Raw genomic sequence first — 27,115 nt, 5'->3', positions numbered from 1 at the left:
AGTCCTGATAACATCAGAGTTTGATCAGTGTATCTGTACTATAATGTTAATGTCAATAAAAAAGAAAATATTCAACCTTGAGGGGAGCTAACCCATCAGCTCTGTCCTCTTGCATTATACCCCCAGATCCTTAACAAGGTAAGTCAGAGCATGGATTACAATGGAGGAGTCAGGAGAAGAAATATCAGAGAAATATTATGCATTTGCAGACTGACAGCAAAAAAAGGAAATGCAGGCATCAATGGATTTCAACCCATGTATTTGTTAGTGATATTCTCTTTATCAGTGAATTCTCAGGATACGCCACCCTAGCAGTCAAACTGAAGGTGTTAGGAAAATAAATTTCAGGGGAATGTTAGACATTTACAGACTGAGTGCTGAAATCTGTAAAACAAGCAAACAACCCTCAGGGGATTAGAACCCTCCACCCATTGTACTGACTGTATACAAATCCCTTCATGAGCAAAGTGAGCCACAGAAAAGGCATAAACTTTAGCCTTTTTTAGTTTTGCCTACTGCAGCACAACTGCATTCACCTTTCTTGTGCGAATGATGGCATGCTACCAGTTAGACTTCGGTATTGCTGTACACGAGCAGTGGCACATCTCGTCGGTTGTATATGGGCACTGATGGTACTCTCCACCAATTGTCATGTACAGCGTAATCACGAAAAGAGAAGTGATTTAGAAGCTTTTTTGGGCTGTTTGGAGTGCGTTTATCTATGTTTGACCAGATTAAGGGTTGGAAATGGGAGATTAGGACAGAAATGAAAAAGGGAAGGAAGTAGAGGGCAGAACAAAAAGGGAGCAAACAAGTCATGAGCAAGCTGGAGGTGCAATAGGAGCACAACTCTCTGGGGCGATGTGAGGTATTGCCAGCTATGCCAGAAGAAGGGCAGTGGATGTGCAACAGATACCAGCACAGCTAGCTGGTGTTGTGTAAAGAATTAGATGTCATTTGTGCATCAAACTGATTTGTACAGGTGCTTGTGTTGAAAATGTATTTTTAAAGTTGCTTGTGCTAAAAAAGTGTACCAATAGTGAGTCCTGCTGGACAGAAAAAGAAGGATACCTGTATGTCAGACTGTATGGTAACCACGGAAATGAATACATTGTAACAGAGGATACTGGAGGAGAACAGGTTAATCTTAGTCCAGCTAACTTTGAAAAATAGTTTGAAATTAAATTACTTGGTATAAGCTAAAAAGATTGAATCTCACAAGCCTCAATGCAACCAGAGACAAAATGTCTGCACTTTGAAGCCTTCTGCATTGTCTTTAGCAGTGAACTAATTGCTAAAGCACATGAAAGTAGTTGGCCAACATCAGGAAATTTGTTCTTTTCCCCACTGTAGGACGATCTCGAACTTGGTATATATAGTTATGGGGGTGTGGTGGGTGAAGTCCCCCCCACCTGGGTGGGTTTGAAATACTGTGGTGTGTGACACAGGGAAGTGTTGGCCAACTACTTTCCCCATCTCATGCATTCATTGAAGCGAACATTTAATGAATTGTGTTTGATGATTAGCCATTCGATATTTATTCTATTTGATCGATGGTCATAGACCCAAAAAAGACGTAATGAAAAATTGGATGGTGGCACATAGTGGCAGGTCATTTGGTTTTATAAACAACTTTATACTTACAGTAGAGGTGGTATATATGCCTTAACTTAATCCTCCTATCCTCTAAGGAGATCAGACTTGCAATGATTCATGTCACTATAGTGGCAATGGTACTGTTGCCCCCCCCCCACCCACCCACCAAATGGGATGCCAGTAGCATGGGTGACACTCTTGACCAAAATATTCCAGGTATCCATTTTATACTGTGACCTGTAAATCTCTCTATCAGGAGTCCCTGGCTATACTCCTTATGGAAGATGGCCAGAAAAGTTTTGTACTTCTCCTCCCATCACCTCGATGATTTAAAAGGGCTATTACCCTCACTTTTGCCAGCCATACTGTCTCACCTTGACAGATCAATGGAAAAATGAAAGAGAACTAGTGCCCAAAACATGTCCTGGTCTTTGTGCAATAACTGGCATCAAGTGGCATCTTATTTAAGAGGTTGATGATACAGTAGGAAAAATAAGTACAGTATTACTATGGTTCCAATGGCACTTTAAGATTTGAAAGATAGCAGCCCTCCCATCCCTCGGTATGCTCTTGAAAATACACGCTCTACAGTAATTCTATCTTCAGATGGTCAACGTTAGCTTGATAATTCCTTCACCCCTTATAATAATGGGCTTCCCAGGCATGCATGGAGCTGGCTGCAGAGGCTCAGGTGTGTGCACAACATCATGTAGGAATCTTCACAATGTTACCAGGTGTGCTCACTGCACAAACTGAGTGAGTTCGAAAAGATAATGAGATGAGCACTAATTAGCATTGTCATTGTGCCCAAGAGGGTTGAATAAGCATGATATAAGTATGACAAGAAGCCTACAATGTTATCGATGTATGGAAGAAAACTGTGAATGGTGTTTGAATCTTGCAACCTACTTTTGCTTAAAGCTCTCTTTCTAAGTTAGATATCAGCTGATCTAAGGTAAGTGTTTCTTTTTACATATTAATTCAGTTTCTTTTTACATATTAATTCAGTTATAAGACATTAACTTTGCCTGTTCCTACATCTTAATGCCTGTAGGGAAGGGAACCAGTTTGTCAGCAGGTTTACAATGTGTGGGCCAAATGTGTATTAAGGGGTACATTGCAAGTACAGTGCAAGTGGCAGCCTGGAAGATAGTTAAGTTACATGGGAGACACCACCCAGGTTCAATTCTGAGTAAATGTTTATTACTGTTTTACTGTTGTGTGCCTTGTACAGATTTCAATAGGCACAACCTTATTAACTGTGGTTCTGTAATGGTCAGTTCTTTTATTGGGGAATTTCTGCTGAATACACATACCATGCCTGACAATTACTTACATTTTTTTTTTGGGTACAGATATCTATCAGGTATAACTTAAGGCTAATATATAGCATAGTAGGATAAGAGACCTGTACAAATTTGTGAGGTCCATGCAAGAACAAAGCTGTTAATTCCCCAATTTGCCGTACCAACACAGCAATGACTAAAAATCAGGGCCAGAAGTAAAGTGCTGCAACTGGTGACCCATCCATATCTACCCACAAACCTAAATTTACATATGCAGAGAGTAAGATGGTACAATGGGCCCGCCATCTCCATGGCGGATAGCTCTTTGCTTTCCATGCTACTAACCAGCCCTTGAAATGTTCAACAATGTAAACATGGTGAGTGGTCAGGACCACAACTATGACTAGGTCTGTTACAGGACAATGGGTATAATCCATGCTGCCATCCACCAAGAAGAAGCCATGGCACTTGAACCAAGGACAAATGGTGGCAGCCATTGACAAAGCCACCTCTTACAAAGACAGGCGTTCCTGGCCTTGTTTAAAAACATTACCACGTCCACAAAGTTCCACAATATGGTGCTGAAGATTAGGACAGAGCTGGACAGACCGCAGAGAGTTTCAACTGCATATGCCCCAGTTATCTGGTCATACTTCATAGTATCAATAGCTGCAACTCCCCCTTAACTCATATTCAGTATAATATTCATTAAATGATTAAATCTGTCTGACTTATGGTATACAGTACATTGGGGATATAAGTGCCATGCACATCTAGGTGTATTCGTTTTTATCATATTTTTACTGTTGTAAAGACATTATTAGCATTTGTAGTTGTGGTGATAGTTCATACTTACACATTTATTTTTTGTTTGGTGTACTCACAGATAATTCTTTACAGCACTGTGGAACTGTCCCCATCTGATGTTGGAGGTTGTATATCCTCTGATAATGATGATGGGGAGAAACTGCACAGTCAGGAACTGCAGGGTGTGTGTTTGACACACGGAGTGTTACTGTCACATCCCCTAGACAATCCAGGCATATAGAACAGTTGCCTGCTGATACTCAAAATAAACAAACATCTGAGACAGGACAGGTGGATGGGGAAACTATAGATCAGGGAAGTGTGCTGGCCCCAGTAGATAGATGTTTAAATCTGCCCTAGCACTTGTGGGTAGGGAGGTCCACACAGGGGGATGGTAATGGTGCTCACCAGAGATATGGTTACTATCCTCCCCTAAAGTTGGTGAGTCAGTGGCTGCAACCCAACTTATGTGCAGGGCCACCATGAAGGCACATGGTCTTCAATATGTGTGAAGGCACAGGATATGTTCATCCTGTTCCTGGCCCTTTCTCTAAGTCCTTGCCTGTCGGTGGTGCTGAGAACTGCTGGACTACAAGAGGCCACACACTGCTATAACTGTTTCCTATAATATTGAGTAGCATAGCACAAATGGTCAGTATTTTCATACATGAGGTGGAGTCATACTGCAGGGCGCCCCAGGATGGATCCAGACAGTGAAAGGGTGGATTCAGCAGCCCTAACAAATTCTCTATAATGTTTATGGTTTGCAGTAGTATATTGTTGTACCCCTGGTCAGTTTGAATGTGTAGATTTCTAATGTGTGTGATTTGCCAGGGTTTCAGAGCATATCCAGCACCATCATAAAGACGTCTATGTGGAAAATCACCCTTCACAAACTGTTTGGTAAAGGTCACAGATGTGCTACATATGAGAGTCATGAAAACTGCCAGGTCTGCGCCCATAATACAGATGACACCTTGTGTACTACAGACCACCTGGAGCTTGATAGAGTGATACCCTTTGCAATTCACATACCTCCTTCCCAGTTAGCCAGGTGGAGCTATTATGTCATCAAACTTAGAACCTGCACCACATAAAACATTTAAAATAAAAATGGGTATATCACATCTGTAAGACCACTAAAACTTTATTGAAAACATTATTAAGCAATTTTGTCCCGAATCTCAGGACTTATTCAGAATATTTACAAACTCCTATTTCACACTATTTGAATCTACAGCGTATCCAGAAAGTTGCTCATCCACCAATCAAAAATCATTTACTACTCAAAGAGACATTACCATATTAGTTCATTTTATAAATAGCAATATTCAAAATTTTACAAAGTAACTCAAAACCAATTAAGAAATCACAATTAAATTACAGAAAAAAAGTCTATCTTGAAAAACAACTGAGATTATTTCACTTTAACACACATACTACATAAAATAAATAACTTCTCACAACCTCATCGTTACATTTAACACCTTGTACAATTTTAACTTCAAAGTACTCCCAATAGACAACATCCTGTTTAACCCAGGATGACTGTATACATTCTATCTAATTTGCCATTTAAGTTCAGCATAATCAACTAAGTCCTTCCAAGGTCAACCCCTCATGCTTTTAATTACCTTGTTCAATCCAAAAAATAAAAAATGGTAATGAGGAAATTGGCCGATATATTAATACACAGCACTGTTCACATTACTATGTGAAATCTCATATAAATGCTCATATATTCATTACTTAAATTTTTTAACCATCTCACCAACAAAAAAACTAAGATATTGTTAACACAATGCCAAGTACATAATTCCAATCATATTGTAACTGTAGTAAAATGTAGCTCTAATTATATTATATTATTATTCTACCTCATGATATCTTCAACCATCAAACGTTGGCACTGTGAACACGATCAACATGTACCTCTCTATCTATTAGGAGCCCATTTACTCAAATCTTCATTCAGCTCCAGTAATAGTTTTATAGATTTGGCTCTCTTGTAAATAATCCAAGCTTTTTTACCTAATACCTCATTAACAACATTATTCGCAGAAAAAATTAACCAGTTTTTATCTATAACCTGTTTAATACCCTCAATATCAATATTAAAAATCAACATTAAAGAACGCATTAATTCATAGCTCTTAGCATTAATCTTGTTAGGAATTAATTTTTCTACTGTTGTTAGCAATGGTTTGTAAACCCCTTCCTCTCTCTCTTTTTAGTTACCTCACAGCAAATATTTATAATCAGCTGCCGTAAACATCACCATCACTTTGCTACATTCATTCAAAAATAATTCAAAGCCCGTTAGCATCATAGTCAGTCATACATATTGTCCTTTCACTACAGCTTTTTTCTGATGAAAGGGATGCCAACTAGAGTTATGCAACAAGGCATTAGAGTATGTAGGTTATCTATACATGTTAGACATTAACCCAGTCCCATTTCTACTTCTACAAACCTATACATCCAAATAGTTACATTTATCATTACCACAATTTATGTAAATTTTAAAAAGGAAGTTGATGAGTGAATATAGTCAATAAATAATTTCAAATAAAGGTATCATTCCACATAATACATATATCATCCAAAAAGCATGCATTTAATAACCAGGAATTCCTAAAATCACTATTGAAAATATTTTTCTCTCAGTGTAACATAACTATAGTAATAAATATGGGGTGCATGCTGCCTCCACTGCTACACCCTTTCCGGTAAATACTGTCCCTCAAAGTAATGTCACAAAAAACAAAATGAATGTTATTAGTTTAGACATAAATAGCACATTTGATTCAGTGAACTAGGATTATTTATGGTTAGTTTCAGAAGAATATGGCTTCTCAAACAACTTCACCTTGTTAATAAAATCATTATATGAAAAATCATTGGCTTATATAAAACTGGGATCTTGTCTGTCTAAATCTATTAAAATAACAAAGGGCACAAACAAGGCTGCCCTCTTTCTCCATTATTGTTTGCGCTAGTCAATGAACCCCTAGCAAATAATATACGTATGGATAAAAATATTGAAGGAATACAATTAGACAACAGCCTAGAGCTTAAAATTCAACTCTTTGCTGATGATATTTTAATTATCTTAATGAATAATAATAGTTCTTTAAAAGCATTATGGGACTCAATTCAAAACTTTCAAAATGTTTTGAGTCTTAAATTTAATGAGAACAAAATAAATGTAATGCTTATAAATACTAATAAAAAATACCATAAATATATCCCCACCGATAATACAATTAAATACTTGGGAATTATAATAACTAACAACCCAGACACTACAATTGAAACAAATTATAAAGAGACCTTAAATAATATTAAAAATCTCAAACAAAGATGGAATAAGTTCTTCTTTTCAATGGAAGAAAGGCTCTATATAATTAAAATTATCATATTTCCAAAAATTCTTTATCTTATACAAGCTTGTTCTTTGCCACCAGCTAAATCGCACTTAAAACAATTAAATGATTTAATGGTAAGATTCCTATGGTATCCAAAAAAAACAAGGATAGCTATGAAATATCATCTAGATGACTGGGCTATGGGTGGCATAGGTTTACCAGACATAGAAGTATATTTGCATTCATCTGTTATTAAAACAATATAATTATGGCTAAATAAAAAAATATACATCAAAATGGAAGCTAGTTCATGAGAGAATCTGGTTAAAATCAGGATTTGTAGTAGCAAATAATTATACCGATTTCATACCAAACAATTTTCGATGGCTGATGACGGAATATATGATGATACATAAGTATAAAAATATAAGTTCCAAATACATTACTTATACATTAAAAAATTTTCAAAATCTTATTAATAGCAATCCTGATATTAAAGCATGGTCATTTTTATTATATCCAGTAGTGTACACACAAGGTAATATAATAACATTTGATATAGAAGTAGTCAACATGCTTAAAGAAGAGGGATTAATATATTGGCATAAATTGGTAAACTCTGGAAAACTTCTGACAATAGACCAAATTAAATGGAAATTAAATATGGAAAATAGGTCATGGCTACATGTACAAGAATTAAGACAGTATATATTAAGCAAACAAGAAACAATGCAACCATCAATAAGACAGGATGTTTCTAATCTTATAGAACATATAATATTACTAATGAATCAACACATTACTGGAAAGGGATACTTATCATCTATTTATAAAACAAACAAAAAAATAAAAACTTATAATAATAACAAAATATGGAATTATTATAGATCAATTAATGGACATGTGCCAAATGACAGAGAAAAAAAAATAATTCTTTTCTCTCCAAAGCAGACATCACTTTCACTACATTGGAGACTCTTTACATGGCAATTCATACACAGATCTTATGTAACCCCTCATAAAATGGAACTTATGTTTAAGAAAAATATTGGCTGCTGGAAATATGATTTATCAATAAAAGCAGACTGGCAACATATGTTCTATGAATACCAGTTGATTAAACCATATTGGGATAAAATAAATTATTTTCTGCAAATGGTATTCAATGAAAAAAGTCCATATTTCCAAATCTATTATTTTGTTTAATGCACCTGCACCTGACTGTGTACCAAGAACAAAATATGTAATCTTGTGGACTCTCCGAGCCATTGCAAGGAAGAACATTACATCAAACTGGAAATCCAAAGCTTCTCCAACTTTTAAGCAATTCATGAATATGGTGTCAGCAGTATCACAATTGGAAATGAACACTATTAAAGAAAGAACTGAAAGAACTACATCATTATATATAGCATGGCAAAAAGTAACTGAAATACTGGAGAGTAATGACTGTAGCAGATTATAATCAGGAAACAATTGTATAGAAAGTCAATTATATGCCAACAATAGACACCCTTGTAAATACTTTATTTTGGTTTTAATGTTTGATATCTGTTTAGAGGTTTTAGCCAACCTTTTTTAAATAATATGTAAATACTTCACTGTCATAAATAACCTGCATTCATGTTTTCTTATTTTTGGAAATGAATAAAAATATTTACAAAAAAAAAAGTAAAAACATTTACCCTCTACAACTAACTCCATCTGTGCAGTTAAAATATTTATACCATTTTCAGATAAGCTAGTACTCTCCACCAAAAATTAATTGAACCAAACCAATCCCCCCTAGTGGGGATAGCACTATACAAATCCTTAACATCAATATTAGTAAAAATAACATTTTGATCAAATCGCACTCCCCTCAACTTGTTTAAAAAGTCCTAGGAGTCTCTAAGCAAATGATCATACAGCATGCTTTAACGTAAGAGCTATAGACTTCACTAAATGGTAAGTCCTAGATCTACCAGCATTTACAATGGGTATAAATGGAGGAGCCCTCAAACATTTATGCAGTTTAGGTATGCCAAATATACACAGTACAACTGTAAATGAAACATTCAAATAAAATTTAACTTCTTTTGTGATTTGCCCTTGGGAAAACAAATCATCAATACGTTTAATTTTAGGACACAAAATGTTCACATTATTAACAGAAACTTACTCATAGGTATCATTACATAACAGTATGTTCATTTTATTAACATAATCATTCTTATTCCTAACAACCACCCTGCCATCCTTATCCAGTTTCATAACTTTCAAATTCTTATCAGAGCACAATTTTAAGTAAACTTTGCTCACTTTTATTTAGCTTATATTGTTCTATTTGTCTGTAGTCAACCAGCAGTTTTATCAAATTAAATTCACAAATCCTCTCAAATACAACCAGTAAGGGACATAGCAGGTGGTTAAAAATACTACTCTGATGCAAACAGAAGTCCAATGAGGCTAAATCCCTCAACAATATTTGCTCTTTGGGTTGGTAAAAAATTAAATCCTTTTCACAGCAGTTCAGCCACTTCAACATTCAAACCACAATCACTATAATTATATAACTTAAAATCAACTCAGACATTACACACAGTTTTGAGACTGTCTGCCATTATTTTCTAGAAGTCTCATATGGTGTTGGCTCTCTCTTCTGGGTCTTTCATGCTCCTCCACATCCCAACGCACGGCAATGAGAAATTGATGGAGTATTTGTGAGGCACATGTGTGAGATACCACTACTGTGTCCCCAGTAGGTCACTGAAATATTCTTGTAGCTAATATATGTAAAGCCAAATATGTACTCCACAACTCCCACAGGGATGCAGATGAGGCCACCATGTCCACAATATTTTGCATGTCATTCCTGTCCACATGGTAATGGTTCACTGTGTCTGTGAACAAAGCGACAATGTAAAATATGTAACAACACCAACAGCCTGGGTGTAGAAAGCTGGAACAAGATGACAAACTCCTCGGCTAGAACAAAAAATGTTTATTTAAAAAAAAAAACACCGTATATCACTAGTTAAGCGCTTTCATCTGATATAGCCAGACTTCCTCAGAACAACTAAAAGGTGGTTCTGAATTATTTAAATAACCTTTTAGGCACCAAATTCAAATATATAAAATGTATTAAGCCTTTTTTAATTATGGTTAAGTAGTTTAGTAGGTTTTAGATTACTATATTACCAGTCATTCATGGTTAGTGGTTATTCATTATTCTTTTTTATTATTTTTTGTGAAAAATGTATATGGTCATTTTCTGTATTATTAATATGCTTTTTTTATTTTCTATTATATATTTTACACCATCAGTACATTAGATAGGTTCTAAATGTTACATTATACAGGGTATTAAGTTTATATAATATTACACCAGCACATATTTTAATGATAGTATTTGTTTTTTATAAATAAATGTGCACGTTTACATATACATTCATATATGATTTGATTTTATATTTAGTAGTACATTCAATGTATACATTTATATTAGAGTATGGTTTTAAAGTAGTTAGTATAATTGTGTTTATGGTTTTTAAAATGATTTTTAGAGTACTGTCTGTTTAAATGTAAACTTTGAATTTGGCGCCTAAAAGGTTATTTAAATAATTCAGAACCACCTTTTAGTTGTTCTGAGGAAGTCTGGCTATATCAGATGAAAGCGCTTAACTAGTGATATACGGTGTTTTTTTTTTTAAATAAACATTTTTTGTTCGAGCCGAGGAATTTGTCATCTTGTTCCAGCTTTCTACAACCAGGCTGCTGGTAGTGTTACATATTTTACAGTGTCTGTGAACAGATGGCATGAAATGTTAAGCGAGGTGGGATGACTCAGCACCTCCAAGAGAGATATCACCTACCATTGGGCAAAGCAGTGCATCTTTACAACAGCTATGGCAGGCAAAGTACAGTTTTGTACCTACCATAAATGTAGATGTCCGAACAGGATAGCATCTGCAGTCATAACAAATGGGTTGTCCTGTCGTCAGGCAGCCCTTCGGTCGGCCGGATTCCAAAGTCTGGGTCTGGCCTCGGCTGGTGTCGCACTTCACCCGACGTCATCTCTGCTGGTCTTCGGGTATAAAGGCATCAGCCGACGCCATTTTCCTCAGTGTTTCTTGCCCCAGATGCCAGTTGCCCTCTTGGAAAACTAAATTTTGGGTAAATGCCAATGTTTCCAAAAAAAATAGTAGGCAAACACAAAAAATAAGCATGTATGTACATATATACAAACAAATACACCATAAGAGATCCCCCCCTAGCTAGCTATTAGGAGGGTAAATACCCTAGGAGTACCACAGAGGGGAAGGAGGGTGGGTAATCCTGACTGCAGATGCTATCCTGTTCGGACATCTACATTTATGGTAGGTACAAAACTGTACTATGTCCTTCAAGGATGCATCTGCAGTCATAACAAATGGGTAGAATACCATAGCCAAACTAGGGGAGGAGGAAGAAGAAGAATTATGGTGTAGTTAGGATCCCTTGCAATACAGCAGTGGCAAACCCTGCTCGGGATCTAGAGTATAGAGGTAAGTTGTAATGCTTGGCAAATGTATGCACGGAGGTCCAAGTAGCCGCCTCAATAATGTCCTTGGTAGCCACTCCTCGTAAGAAAGCTGTGGTAGTGGCTGTAGCCCTTGTAGAGTGAAGTCTTATGTTCTGTGGAATTTGCTTTCCATGGTAGGAGTAACAGAATCTTATGCAATTTCCTATCCACTTGGAGATTGTCTGTTTGGAAATTGCTTTTCCTTCCCTTCCTGTTGCATAAGCTACTAAAAGCTGGTCAGTTTTTCTATTGCCCTTGGTTCTGTCCAGGTAGTAGCAACTGTCTATGTACATCAAGGTATGCAGCAGTCTTTCCCCCTGTTCTGTGGATTGGGAAAGAAGGTAGGTAGGTGGATTGCCTGGTTTAGAGACACTCTGGATACCACCTTAGGCATAAATGTAGGATTAGTTCTCATGGACACTCTATCTTGATGGAAGATTAGGAAGGGTTGTACTGCCATTAAGGCCTGTAGTTCCGAAACCCTTCTTGCTGAAGTAATTGCCAGTAGGAAAGCAGTTTTCCAGGATAGGTGTTGAAGATCTGCTGTTGCTGCTGGTTCAAATGGAGGGAGTGTCAATTTTTCTAGCACAAAGTTCAAGTCCCATGCTGGTAATGGTGGTTTCCTAGGAGGTTTTACATTCTTGATTCCTCTGAGGAACTGCCTGAGTAGAGGATGTGAGAAGACAGGGGATCAAGCTGTATTCTGCAGAAATAGCTGATGCATGTATCTTGATGGAGGAATAGGACAGGCCTGTATGGAGAAGCTCTGCCAAGTACTCCAGGATGTTAGCAATATCTATGTTTGACACATCTTTTCCTCTTTCAGTACTCCAAATGACAAACCTTTTCCATTTTCCTGCATAGTTCCTTCTTGTTGAAGGTCTGCGGCCTCAAGGATAATGTCTTTAACCCTTTGGGATAAATCTGGGTTAGTTGCTGTTATGTAATGTTCCAGGCAGTCAGTTGCAGAGTTTTTAGGTTTGGATGCATGATGTTGTAGTCGTTCTGAGTTAACATCAAAGGCATCAGGGGTAGTGTCCACGTTCTCCCCCGAGACATGCTCCTTAGCAATGGATACCAGTGTTGTCTTGGCCAATTTGGAGCTATCAGAATTATCCTTGGACGTTCCTCTTTGATTTTCAGTAGTACCTTGTGCATCAAATGAAGAGGTGGAAATGCATATGCTGTCAGGCCTTTCCAACTGAAGGATAGAGAGTCCACCTTCCATGCAAGTGGGTGGTATGTCCTTGTGCAGAATTTCTTGAGCTGGTGATTGAGTGGGGATGCGAATAGTTCTATTTGTGGCATTCCCCATTTCTTTGTGATGGCCTTGAAGATGTCCGGGTGTAGCATCCATTCGTGAGCATCCGAGGTAGTTCTGCTTAACATGTCTGCTAGGATGTTTTCTTTTCCCGGTACAAATATTGCCTGTAACTGGATGTTGTAGCTCAGAGCCATATTCCATAGGTCCAGAGTCCTTCAGCATAGGGGGTATGAATGAGTGCCTCCCTGTTTGTTGATGTACCACATGACAGTGGTGTTGTCTGTCCTTATCATTAAATGGCCTTCTTTGAGGAATGGTCTGAAATTCTGGATTGCTAGTTTTACTGCCAGCATTTCTTTTTGATTTATGTGCAGGTGCAGCTGGTCTGGAGTCCATAATCCTTGTATGCATTTGTCCAGCATGTGTGCCCCCCAACCTAGGTCTGAGGCGTCCGATGTGATGGTTTGGCTTGCTTGAAAGTTGTGGAAGGGCAAGCCTGGGTTTGACTGGCATGCTTGAGCCCACCATAGGAACTCTTGTTTCAGGCATGGGATTAGTGGTATTCGGTTTCTAAGCTGTGCCTGTGTTGAGACCATAAATTCTTTAGGTACCACTGTAGCTTTCTCATATGCAGTCTGGCATGGGGACCAGGATTATGCATGATGCCATGAAGCCCAAGGCCTGCAGTACTTTCCTTGCTGTTAGTTTGTTCTGCTTTGTTAATGCCAAGAAGTAAAGAGGGAGTTGTTCTTGTTTTTCTGCAGTTAGGAATGCCATCTGTTTTACTGTGTCCAATTCCGCACCCAAGAATGTTCTTGTTTGGGATGGTATCAGTCTTGACTTTTTAAATTGACTGTGTATCCCAGGGCTTGTAGTAAGCAAATGACTCTTTGTAAGTCTTTTGTCAGCTTGCTTTTGTTGTCCGCTTGTATCAGGCAGTCGTCCAGGTATGGATAAATTTGGATTCCCTGTAGCCTGCAATGAGCGATTACTGATGCCAGGCATTTTGTGAATACTCTGGGCAGTAGATAAGCCAAAGGGCAATGCTGAGAATTGATAATGCTCTGATCCTGCAAGAAATCTGAGGTATCTTCTGCAATTTGGTCGTATGGGGACGTGCAGGTATGCCTCCTTGAGATCTAGAGTTACCAGCCAACACTCCTTGCCCAGCATGGGAAGAAGTTGCTGTAGGGTCAGCATTTTGAATTTTGGAACAATGATGAATGTATTTAAGGCGGACAGGTCGAGAATAGGTCTCCAACTTTTCTCTTTTCTTGGTACTAGGAAGAGTCTGGAGTAGAATCCTTTGCCCTGTTCTGTAGGTGGTACCCTTTCCACAGCTCTCATCTTTGTTAATTGAGCTATCTGTTTTAGGGCTTCTGTTTTTTGATTTGGAGGTAGGTTTGGCATTCCTCTTTTTTCTGGTAAGGTGTGGAAATGAAACCTGTAGCCTTGGTCTATAGTTTGCAAAATCCACTTGTCTCTTGTGATATAGTGCCAATTTTTTGAAAATAAGGCTAACTTTCCGCCTAAGGGTGCTGCTATTTGTTCCCTGGTAGGCGGTGTCAGAGCCAAGTCACTGTGATTGTCCTGTTGCAGTGGCAGTGGTTGTGTCTGTGCCTCGTTGGTTATTGCCTTGCCACTGGCGTCCTCTGTAGGCACCTCCTCTGGATTGATTTCTGCCTCTGGAACGTCTATTCCTGCCTCTCTGAGATTTAGAGGAGTCTGGAAAGGACCAATTTTGGAAGGCCAGTTACTGCTAAACCTTGGGGCTGAACCTGTAAGAAATCTTTAACTGTTTGTACAGATTTTGCCTTCTCTTCCATTTTCTTCATTACTTGCTGGGCAGGAGAACCAAATAGACTGACCTTATCCATAGGAGCATCTAATAGCTTTGCTTTAACATGATCCGGTAAGACCTGTTCTTTCAACCATGCATGCCTTCTTATAACTGTGCCAGTCATGGCTGATCTAAATGAAGCCTCCAGTGCATCATAGCCACATTTTAAGGAATGGTTACTAACCTGCTGAATGTTATTCACCATTTCTAAAACATATTTCTTATTTAAGGAATCATCAGAGGACAGTTTTTTAGTTAACTGATCAAGCATAAACTCTTGGTATTGGATCATATGAAACTGACAGTTCAAAGCTCTAGCTGAGAGAGTAGCAGAGGTGTAAACTTTTTTACCCCATCTCTCTAAGGATCTGGATTCCCTTTCAGAAGGGAGAGGGTTTTTTGCTGAGGTCGAAGCTACTGCCTTAGGCCCCTGGGAGATAGTCTCAGGATCTGCAAGGGGAGCCTTGTATAGGTGGTGATGAGTGTCCGGTACCCTGTAAAACCTATCGGGCTTGGCAGGGGCTGGAGGTAAAGTATCAGGAGCAGTGCAAACATCATTAAATGCATCATCCACAACAGGGAGAACTGGAGGTATAGTTAAGGGCCTATGTTGCGGTAAATGTAGAAAGGTCCTAAGCCTTTTTCTTGAATCAGAGAAATCTTGTCCCTGCCATTGGAATTGCCCTCTCATGGCATGTAAGGTTTCCCCAAAGGAAAATTCCTCTGGTGGAGAGGCAGAAGGAATAGATTCTTCAGCATCGGAATCTTCATAAGTAGAAAAAGGAGCCTCTGGATGGTCTGTATTGTCTGAATCATCAGAAGAATCATCTGAGGACACTGGCTCAGGGGGCTCTGCTCTAGGTCTCTTTTCTGGAGGCTGAGAGGCCCTGTCTGGGTGAGATTGGGATCCCCTTATTAAAGAGATGAGATCCTCTGCCAGAGTAAGCATTTGAGAACTGGAACTGGGCCTGTGTGAGAGGGGCTTAACAGGCACAGATTTAGCAGATTTGGCTGCTTTAGCCCTGGCAAAGGCCTTTATAGACATGGCTGCAGGAGGCCTAGCAGCACCACGTGCTGGGGTAGAGACATCCAAAGGGATGGTGTCCGATAATTCTAGAGGAACCACATTAATAGGCAAAACTTCAGAGGCCGATTCAACTAGGGTAGCAGGAGCCTCGGTAGTAGTCATGGATTCGGCTGAAGATTGACCCGTTTGCTCGGTTTCGCGAAACCGAAACTTCGGTTTGCTTAACCGTGGTTTCTGCGAAACCGCGACCGCGAGTGTCGGTCATTTTCTTTGCGTTTCTTAACAATTTGAGAAGTCGGAGGATCCGACGGCATAATGTACGCAAAATCTGAGCCGAAAAACTTTTCAGCAAACTCCGACCGATGCCTAAGCGTTCGTCGGTTGAAAGAAGCACAGGCTAAACAGGCTGCTACGTCGTGGTCTGGGCCTAAACAAGGTAAGCAGTAAGAGTGGAAATCTTTATGAGGTATTTGTTTCCCACAAGTTAAACAGTTATTCACTTTTTCCTAACATCGGCTGAGGCAAGAAAGAGTCCCCAACGGGGTACTTAGCTTTTTAGAAGTCTTCGAAGTAGTATTCGGTAGTAGTAATCTCTGGATCTGACCGACCGGCACTTGCGAACAGCTTCTGCTTCGGGCGCCACGCGGCAAGAAAGACTGAGGAAAATGGCGTCGGCTGATGCCTTTATACCCGAAGACCAGCAGAGATGACGTCGGGTGAAGTGCGACACCAGCCGAGGCCAGACCCAGACTTTGGAATCCGGCCGACCGAAGGGCTGCCTGACGACAGGACAACCCATTTGTTATGACTGCAGATGCATCCTTGAAGGACATCCTCTAACATGATTCACTACTCCAATCTACTCTTCATGAACAAAGACATATGACAGATTTCAAATATAAAGCAGATGCAGCATCACTGAATAGAATAAGAAGTTATGTACTCACCATAACGTTCCATCTGAGTAGGTAGACTTCATTTGTCTGCAAACTTTGGGAATCGGATCCGACCTCGGATCCGAGCCGGCAATCTTTCATAGCTTAGATCTGAGCTCCTAGCTCCTCCCCTTCACCCATAATCCCCTGCCAACCCTGACTGACCTCAGATCAAGTTTGCCCGTAACCAATAAGGCTGAGAAAGGAAACTAACTACCTTCCTTAAAGGGCAGAGCAAAACCTCTGGCCAAATAACATCAGAAGGTCAGGGGGAAGGAGGGTGGGACGGTTTCAGACAAATGAAGTCTATCCACTCAGATGGAACGTTATGGTGAGTACATAACTTCTTAATCTGAAGTAGTTAACTTCATTTGTCAGCGACCTTTGGGACAGAGTCCCCAGCTACCTGTACCTTGGGCGGCCTTCATGGAAGGATGTTCTGGAGCACTGCAGAACCAAAGGATGCTCTCCCTCTAGAGATAATATCCAATTTATAATGGCTGATGAAGGTATGAGGTGAAGCCCAAGTGGCTGCTGAGCAAATATCATCCAAGGGTACTCTAGACGGAAAGGCAGCAGAAGTAGACATGGACCGAGTAGAGTGGGCACGGACTCCCTGAGGTGTGGGCCTGCCAGAACTTTCATAAGCCAAAAGGATGCATTGTGAAATCCACCTCGACAAGGTGACCTTCGACGCAGATTTACGTAAGTTAAATTTGGCAAAGGAGACGACCAACTGGTCGGATTGTCTATGACCAGCCGTTCTATGAATGTAAAAACGCAGGTGTCTATGCACATCTAAAGAATGTAGTTTGTATTCTCCTTTGTTCTGGTATTCAGGAAAGAAAACTGGTAGATTAATGGATTGGTTAATATTTGTCTCGGAAGCAATCTTAGGAAGGAATGAGGGACAGGTCCTGAGGTAAACCCTATCCTTGTGGAAGGTCAAGTAAGGAGGTTTTACACATAGGGCTTGAAGTTCAGAGACCCTCCTAGCTGAAGTAATAGTGACAAGAAAGGCTGTTTTCCATGACAAATGTTTGAGATCAGCTGAAGCTGCAGGTTCAAAGGGGGGAGCTGTCAAGGCCTGAAGTACTAAAGTCAAATCCCAGGGAGGCACTACTTCCTCTATTGGAGGTCTGAGTAGGAAGGTGCCCTTCAGAAAGGTCTTACATAACTTCGTGGTGATCAATGGACCCAGTTCATGTCCCACGTGGTAATGAGAGATAGCTGCTAATTGAACTTTGACTGTGGAACAGCTAGCCCCCTGATGAAAAAGCCCTGAAAGGAAATCCAAAACGGCGGGCAACGGAGCTGTGAAAGGGTCTAGGTTCTGACGCTCCACCCAAATAGCGAAACGTCTCCATTTACTCCTATAGACTTTCCTAGTAGAAGGCTTGTGGGCTGCTACTAGGATAGCTTTAATTGGGGAGGAGATACCGGGAGTCCTAGCTATGAGTGGAACTGCAGCAACCAAGCTGTAAGCTTGAGATTGCCCAGGTTCAGGACTGGGAGGCCTAGGGGGTGGGAAATCAGATCCGGGAGGGGATCTAAAATCCAAGGCGGATTCACCAGATGAGACCAGAGGTAAGGGAACCAAGCTTGACGAGGCCAGAATGGGGCAACGAGGATCATTTTGCTCCCCAATTGACTGGCTTTCTGTAGAAGCTTCAGCATCAGAGGTAGAGGGGGGTAAGCATAGAGTAGACCGAGAGGCCAAGCATGCACCAGAGCATCTCTCGGGAATTCCCCGGCGGGGGGAATTAGAGCGAAGTAGCTGTTGCATTTCGTGTTTGAAGGAGAGGCGAAGAGATCGCAACAGGGTTGTCCCCATACGGCAAATATCCGCTTCGCTACCTAAGGATTGAGAGACCACTCGTAAGGAGACAGTATGGTGCGACTGAGTTTGTCCGCCAGGATGTTGGACCATCCTGGAATGTGCGTTGCAATAAGAAAGCGGTTGGTGGAGATCGCCCATTCCCACACTCTCATAGCTTCTCGACAGAGTAGGTAGGACCTGGTTCCCCCCTGTTTGTTGATGTACCAGACCACCGACATGTTGTCTGACTGAACTGCAACTGTTCCTGTAGGAAGAAGGCTCTGAAGTGCTTGCAACAACAACAGCACTGCCCTCATCTCTAGAACATTTATATGCAATGAGGTCTCTGTATCGTTCCACGTGCCTTGGACCGTCCTGCCCGCATAATGCCCCCCCCCACCCGAGGCGAGAGGAATCCGTGGTCACCGTGGTGAGTGGAGGGGCCATGGAGAAAGGGCGTCCCACTTGGAGGACCGGTGATTGCAACCACCATGCGACAGCCCTTTTGCAAGCCTTGCTGAGGGGAATGGGGTGACTGAGAGGGTATCGACGGAAGAACCATTGGACTTGGAGAGTCCACTGCAAAACCCTCATGTTCAGGCGAGCCATGGGGAGCAAGGTAATTGCGGCCGCCATGGAGCCCAGCGCCCTCAGGACCAATCCCGCCGGGGGAGCCGATGATAGTAAAATGGCCCGCACATGTAGCCTCAGGGTGTGAAGTCGCTCGGTGGTTAAGAAGGCTAGTAAGTTGTTGGTGTCTAATCTGACCCCGATAAAGTCTATCACCTGAGGCGGGTTGAGAAAGGATTTGTCCATGTTGATGGTGATCCCCAGCCGGGGAGCAAGGTGGAGAAAGTAATTCCTGGCTGAGCAGAGTAGATGCCTTGTTGGGGCGGTCAGGAGCCAGTCGTCTAGGTATGGAAACACCTGCATTCCCTGGAGCCTCAGGTGGGCCGCTATCACTGCTAATACCTTGGTGAACACCCTGGGGGCTGAGGTGAGACCGAAGGGAAGGACCCTGAACTGATAATGACTGGCTCCTAGCCGGAAACCTCCTGGATTGTTTGTCCATCAAAATGTGGTAATACGCATCTTTGAGGTCTATCGAGCACATCCAGTCGCTCTCCCGCAACAGGGGGAGAATGGATTGAAGGGTGACCATCCAGAACTTTTCTTTGGTTACTGACAGGTTCAGGAGGGAGAGATCGAGGATTGGCCTTAGGTCCCCCGTCTTTTTTGGCACCAAAAAGAACCTGGAGTAGTAACCCGATCCAAACTGGCCTGGGGGGACGTGTTGGATAGCTCTTTTTCCTAAGAGCTGCTGAATTTCCGCAGCTGCAGCCTCCCTCTGATCAGGTGGGACGTCGGGGGGGGGGGGCGTTTGGGTTGGTGAGAGATGTGAGAAAAGCGAATTTGGTATCCTCTGGATATGATGCGAAGCACCCAGCGGTCTGTTGTGATGGACTCCCAAGCTGCCAGGTGCCTCGGCGTCCCCGACTGCCTCCAGAGAGGAGCAGTCGGGCAACCCCTCAGGGTCGCTGGGTGGGCCAGCCAGAGAAAGCTTCTCTGGACCCACCATTCCTCGGGCCCCCTCTGCCTCTAGGGCGGCGTCCAACCTGTCCTCCTCTGCCACGGAAGGACTGGGGATCCGGAGCAGACTGGGATTGTTGCGACTTCCGGAACCACATCTTCTTCTGTCTCTTTTGGTTCTTGGAGAAGGACCTCTGGGGAGCAGAGAAGCGGACTCCGACGGCAGACAATGTCTTCCTGTCCTTTTCGCTCTGGACCAAAGTCTCGCGAACGGTCTTGCCAAACAGGGCAGAACCATCGAAAGGGGCATTCGCAAATGACACCTTGAAGGGTTCTGCGAAATCGCAATGTCGGAGCCAGGCCTGATGTCGCATGACGACGCCTGTTCCGCTGGCTCTAGCGGCTCCCTCTGTGGCGTGGGACAACAGCCGCATAGAGGTATTAGATATGGACCTGAGAGTGGCCATCCGAGTGGAGTACAACCGTTTGTCCTCCACCGACATGGACTCCGGGGGTGACGCAGCGTACTCTTTGATAAGGTCCCGCTGCAGTTGAATAATATGTGCCATGTAGTTCAGAGACCTCACAGAGAAGGTCACTGAACTAAAAGCCCGCTTCCCTAAATGGTCCATCAAATGGGACTCCATGCCCGGTGGATGGACCGAGGAAGTCTCCTGAGCTAATTCCCTCTTGGTGGCTGCCGCCACCAACATGGAATCTACGGGGGGACCCTTGCTCCAATGGGACCTCTCGGAGGGCGGACTAAGGATCTTGTCTGGGCGTTTGGGGACTGGCTCCACAGTGTCCAGCTCCTTCCACACCCTAGTGGTAATAAGGTCCACTAAGGGGTCGGGCGGAGGGGACACCTAAGAGGTAGATGGGCCTGCTTCGAATGCCTCCAGGAACACGGATTTGTCCAAGGAAGCCTTGGGGGCAGACCACCCCCTCTTATCCTGAGCATTTCCATGATGTCTCCAAAGGAGACATCCTCGGGGGGTGACCTAGAGGAGCCTTCCCCTTCATCCAAATCCGTGTCATTAGTCAAGGACTCGGGGAAGTCCACCTGCCTCCTCTTGCACTTTCACTTGTGAGGGACGTCCCCGGGGGGGTTGTCCGAGGATGTCTCACCAGCCACGTCCTGTTCCAAGGGAACAACCTGGGACATCGAAGCAGGCTGTCCCTGGGGCCGGGTGATGGAAGCCGGGCTCAACAGAGAGGGAGCGCGGGGCGGAGCCGAAGCAAGGACCGGGGGCCTGGAAGCACTCGACAGTGCCCTCTCCACCACATCGAAAGCCGAGGGAGAGCCGCTCTCTCTGGGATCCGATAGCAGACCCTCACTCGGATCCGATGGATGGATCGGGGTCGGCGCCGAAGCCATCGGATCCGACGGAAAAGTGTGCTCTGACCTAGATGGAGCCAAAGAGACACTGATTCCCTTGGATCCGATGCTCAACCCACGGCTCCAAGAGCCCAGATCTGACAAAAACAGACCCAACAGGCTCGAGGGAAGAGTCGGCGCCGAAGTACCCGATACTGTCGGCGCCGACCCACCTCCGGCTCCAAGGCTGCTCGGCTCCGAAGGCTCCGAACCCGGGAAGTGGTCGGAGAAGGAGCTATCGGGGCAAAGAAAGGTGTCGAGCTCCCCCCTGGAGGGGGGGGAGGCAGGAGCACTCCCATCTGCAGTTGTGCCTGGAGAAACCTTCGCATCATCCGGTCCAAATCTGCGTCGGGAAGGCTGCAAGTCGATCTCGACGAGGCCACCGAGGCTGGCCGGGAATGCTGCCTTGATGACCTCAACGGAGATCAAGTCTCCTCCTCCTCGGGGCCCGATGAGAAGCATGGAGACCGGATCCGAGAAGGGGGAGACCAGGAAGCCCTGGAGGGAGGAGACCGCTTAGCTGGGGGGGCCGAAGCGGAGGCCTCGGCTCGCCGCTTGTGGTGCTTCTCCCTCCTTTTTTCTTTCCTGGCCTCCCTCTCCTCCGGAGCTGCAGCGGGAGTTTGAGTCCCGACCGGAGGGAGAGAGGCAGGAGTGGCCGCCGAAGCCGGGGAGGAGGCCACAGAAGCACCGGAGGCCGAAGCCGAATCCGGGGGCAAAAGTCCCGCTAGGATCAGCTTTGACCTCCAGTCCTTCAGTGCCCTGGGGTTGAACGCCGTGCAGATGGAACACCCAGAGGAAAGGTGTTCAACCCCAAGGCACTGCACACACCGAGTGTGGCCAACCACTGGGGAGAGCTTATGGCCACACTCGGTGCACTTGGAAAAGATGGGTTTTGGAGACTCAGACATTGTAAAGAAAAATCCACTCGTTAGGCCCCAAACACACAACACAGAATGCTACGACCAGCGAAGGGGAGGGAGGGTAAATTTAACTAAAAAGGTATAAACTAGGGTAATTTAGTCAAAAAGGGGAACCTGACCACACAACACTCACTCGTACACTTAAGGGGATAATAAAAAATTGAAAAACTCTCACAAAAACCCTACGACACCAGGAGCTCAAAAACCTAGCTGCTGGCAAGAAGCGCGGCAAACTAGATCTGAGGTCAGTCAGGGTTGGCAGGGGATTATGGGTGAAGGAGAGGAGCTAGGAGCTCGGGTCTAAGCTATGAAAGACTGCCGACTTGGATCCGAGGTCGGATCCGATTCCCAAAGGTTGTTGACAAATGAAGTTAACTACTTCAGATTTTAAACATTTCTAAATTGCTCCACCATCTTGTTTTGCCTCATCACTATATGTGGCATTTCATTACAGTCATTACCACATACCACAGTTGACAACATTATTTGGCCTGGCCTTCTCATGTAGCTGGGTTTTCTGAATTGCACACACCCTACACATGGCCATTGCAAATGCAGATTTATTTGCTGTGATATGGCAAATTATTTTGAATCTGGACCTCTGAAAAAAGTCATTATAGTATTTGTTGAGACATACACCTTGAAAAGATACTCCATCACTGTATTATTATAGAATGTGTAAAAGAAATTGTGATTATTAAGTATGTAATTTGATGATCTCAGTTTGTAAATGAAATAAGAAGCTACCAAGTAAATATTTATCATAATAAAAATATATAAAAGCATTAAAATGTAAATGTATTACAGTATATTCTTTACAGTACGCATATACATATGTCTTTACCATATACATGTTCAGTTCACCGGATTGTTATGATCATTACTAGTCTAGCTATATTGACTGCTTACTGCACTCAGCTATACTTTATAACTGTTTGCTTTTCACGTTATCCTTCTATTTCAGTGGAGGACCTTACTATGGTTATATAGCATGTAATCTTTAGCTGTATGGTTTATGCAAGTCGCTGCCACCTTTTTGGCTTAGGCAATGGCCGAAAAGAGTCAATGGATCTGCCCACTTACCCACAAAAATCAAACAAACAAATAAATAAAAGTCACCAGAATATTAACACAAGCCTGTGCTTGGGCTGTTATTACTGGAAATAAGAGATACATTCTCATCATATCAGCTTATTTACTAGATGACTCTTCTTGATGAGTCCAGAGGTTAGGAACATCTTATTCACCAATTACTGTTTGGCAAACTTTCTTGGAAGGTCCTGTGCCCAGGGTTGCACATGCTTGTTGCTAACACACAACACAATGTCATGTGCTGACTACAGAAGTATGCTGGATCCCAGAGTCTGTCCATTTCCTCCCACAATCTCTACACCTTTCTGCAATCAAGAAATAACAATAAAGGTTTGGCACCTACACTGTTAAAAAAAATCTTTACAGGGAAAACAATGAAGAGTGAATCCAAGAGTCAAGATTAGATGGATTGGCTGCTCAACCACTGCAGCTAAGTGAAAGGGTATATATAATCAATCCTTCAATGAGGGCCCTCTTACAGATCAACTGATATGATATGGACCCTCCTTAATGGGTCCTATGGTTAGGTTGAATTCCAAGTAGTAATCACCAGGGTGGAAACAGCTGGAAGAAAGCATAAGGGAAGTTCAGAAGGCTGAGTCCTTGTGAATAGCCACATTACAGGAAGCCCAACTCAAGGAGTGACTGTCAAGATAGCAAAGCATGGTGAAGGTATTCACCAAAGATGAAGTGGCTCCAGTGCAGAAGCTTGCATTTTGGACATTCTTGAAACAAACACTGGTGGCAACCACTCCCCCCAGGTGTGGGCTTTAACCACAGCATTTTTGAAACAGGTAGCTCACTGATGGCAAAAGAAATAGTGTTGTAATTCACTTGGACAGTATTTGTTTCATAAAAGCAAGCCTCACCAACCAAAGAAGCTGAAAGTACAGTTTTGTACCTACCATAAATGTAGATGTTCGAGTGTTCACCCTGCTGCAGTCATCACACTTGGGTTATCCTGTCGTCAGGCGGTCCCGCAGTCGGCCGGAATTCCAAAGTCTTGGTCCGGCGTCGGCTGCTGTCGCCTCTTCCCTGACGTCAGTGTGCCAAGGGTATATATAATGCAACAGACGCCATTTTCTTCAGTTTTTCTTGCCCCAGATGTCAGGTGCCCCCAAAAAGGTGGTCAGAAATTAGTACCAAATGGAGTAACCTCTGCACAAACACAAAATCCCTTCAGCTATAAGCAAATCCATCAGTAAGGTATTGAAGAGATTTAGCCAGTAGATCAGAGGGGATGGAGGGAGGGTAACCTGGACTGCAGCAGGGTGAACACTCGAACATCTACATTTATGGTAGGTACAAAACTGTACTATGTTCATAGTGTTACCATGCTGCAGTTATCACACTTGGGTTGAATCCCAAAGCTAAGGAAGGGGGGAGGTATCATAGAGGGTTAGTGGAGGCTATAAGGCCCTGCAGAACTGCAGTGGCGAAGCCCGTCCTGGTCTTAGAGTAAAGAGGTAAGTGATAGTGTTTGGTAAAGGTGTGTACTGAACTCCAAGTTGCAGCTTCTAAAATCTCCTTGGTTGGAACCCCCCTGAGAAAGGCTGTAGAAGTAGCTGCTGCCCTGGTAGAGTGGGACCTAATGGTAGCAGGGACTGGTTTCCCATGATGGGTATAGCAGAAATGTATGCAATGACCTATCCATTTGGAAATGGTCTGTTTTGATATAGCCTTCCCTTGAGAAGCTGTAGCATAGGATACAAAGAGCTGGTCAGATTTTCTGAAAACCTTAGTTTTGTCCAAGTAGTAACAAAGTTGCCTGTGAATGTCCAAGGAATGCAGGAGTCTCTCACCTTTGTTCTGTGGATTTCGGAAGAAGGTGGGTAAGTGGATGGTTTGATTTAAAGCCACACTGGAAACCACCTTAGGCATAAAGGAAGGATTAGTTTGTAGAGAAACTCTGTCTTGATGAAAAATGAGGAAAGGTTCCACTGCCATTAGTGCCTGTAGCTCTGAAACTCTTCTAGCTGAAGTTATTGCTAGCAGCAGGGCAGTCTTCCATGATAGGAACTGAAGATCTGCAGAGAAAGCTGGTTCAAAGGGAGGTAGCGTTAGTTTTTCCAGAACAAAATTGAGGTCCCATGTTGGTGTAGGTGCTCTCCTGGGTGGTTTAATGTTTTTTGCCCCTCTGAGGAACTGCCTTAGAAGAGGATGTGAAAATAAAGGTGGATCTGTGTTGTAGGGAGCTGAAATAGCTGAAGCATGGATTTTAATGGAGGAAAAAGAAAGTCCTTTGTGCAACATCTCAGCTAAATACTGTAGAATGTGAGGCATGTTAGGCTGAATTGTGTCTTGGCCTTTAGCTTGGTTCCAGGCACAAAATCTTTTCCATTTGTCCGAATAAGCCTTCCTGGTGCTTGGCCTCCTGGCTTCCTGAATAACATCCAGAACTGCTTGTGAAAGAGGAGCTGGTTGGATGTTTAGCAGATCTGTCATGCAGCCAGATTTAAAGTTTTGAGCTGGCTGTGTAGAATCTGATTGTTTTGTTGTGTGAGCAAATGGGGGATTTGAGGCAATATCCATTGTGGGCTGTGGGCCATATTTCTCAATAGCTGGTACCAGTGCTGGTGTGGCCAGTCTGGGGCTATGAGAATCAGTCGTGGTCTCTCCTTTTTGACTTTCAGAAGAACCTTTGTGAGGAGAGGCAATGGAGGGAAGACATATACTGTCAGGTTTTTCCAACTGAAAGAGAGTGCGTCCACTTTCCAAGCTTGATGGTGAAATGTCCTTGTACAAAATGTTGTTAGTTGATAGTTTTGAGGACTAGCAAACAGGTCTATGTCTGGAAGGCCCCATTTTTGAGTTATCATTGCAAATATTTGTGGATCTAGTTTCCACTCGTGCGGATCCTTGATGTTTCTGCTGAGGTCGTCTGCCAATATGTTCTTCTGTCCTGGCAGGAACTGAGCTTGTAACGGAACTTGGTTAGCCAGAGCTGTGTTCCATAAGATCATTGCTTGCCTGCATAGCGGGTAGGAATTTGTACCCCCTTGTTTGTTTATATACCACATTACTGTGGTGTTGTCCGTCTTTATTGCAAGTTGTCCTGGATGTAATAGATCCTTGAAGGCTGTCAGAGCTTTCTGTACAGCTAGCATCTCATTTTGATTTATGTGCAGATTTCTTTGATCTGCAGTCCATAGGCCTTGAACGCATTGCCCTGTCATGTGTGCCCCCCAGGTGTAATCTGAAGCATCTGTTGTGATAGTTTGCCTGGCTGGGGGCAAGGTGAAAGGCTGACCCTTGTTGAGGTGACATGCCTGTGACCACCATAGAAATTCCTGTTGTAGGCAGGGAATGAGAGATAGCATTGTGTCCAAGCTGTGGCTGTGTTGAGACCATACACTTTTTAGGTACCACTGTAATTTCCTCATATGCAGCTTTGCAAATGGTATTATTAGTATGCAAGATGCCATGAAGCCAAAGGCCTGCAGAATTTTTCTTGCAGTTAATTGGGTCTTTGTTGCCATTGTCTTGAAATATTGAGTCAATTGTAGTTGCTTGTCTGGCGTAAGATAAGCCTTCTGGGCCGTTGTATTCAAGCGGGCACCCAGGAATGTCATTTTTAGTGAGGGTACTAGTTTTGACTTCTTTTCGTTTACTGTGTACCCCAGGCAGTTTAGTAGATGCTTTACAAAGGCCAGATGATGTAAGAGAATGTCTTGCTTTCTGCTTGGATGAGGCAGTCGTCCAGGTATGGA

General features: G+C 42.8%; 1 protein-coding gene across 1 annotated transcript in view; it reads right to left on the bottom strand.

Moving 5' to 3' along the window:
* ACBD6 (acyl-CoA binding domain containing 6) overlaps positions 1-27,115 on the bottom strand; it is a 1,359,273-nt gene that overhangs the window by 1,052,287 nt on the left and 279,871 nt on the right. The window lies entirely within an intron of this gene.

Source organism: Protopterus annectens, chromosome 10.part0 (assembly GCF_019279795.1).
Source record: "Protopterus annectens isolate FY-2018-M chromosome 10.part0, PAN1.0, whole genome shotgun sequence".
Taxonomy (NCBI): Eukaryota; Metazoa; Chordata; order Ceratodontiformes; family Protopteridae; genus Protopterus; species Protopterus annectens.
The sequence above is the reverse complement of the archived record's forward strand: the minus strand, read 5'-3'. Positions and strand labels throughout refer to the sequence as shown.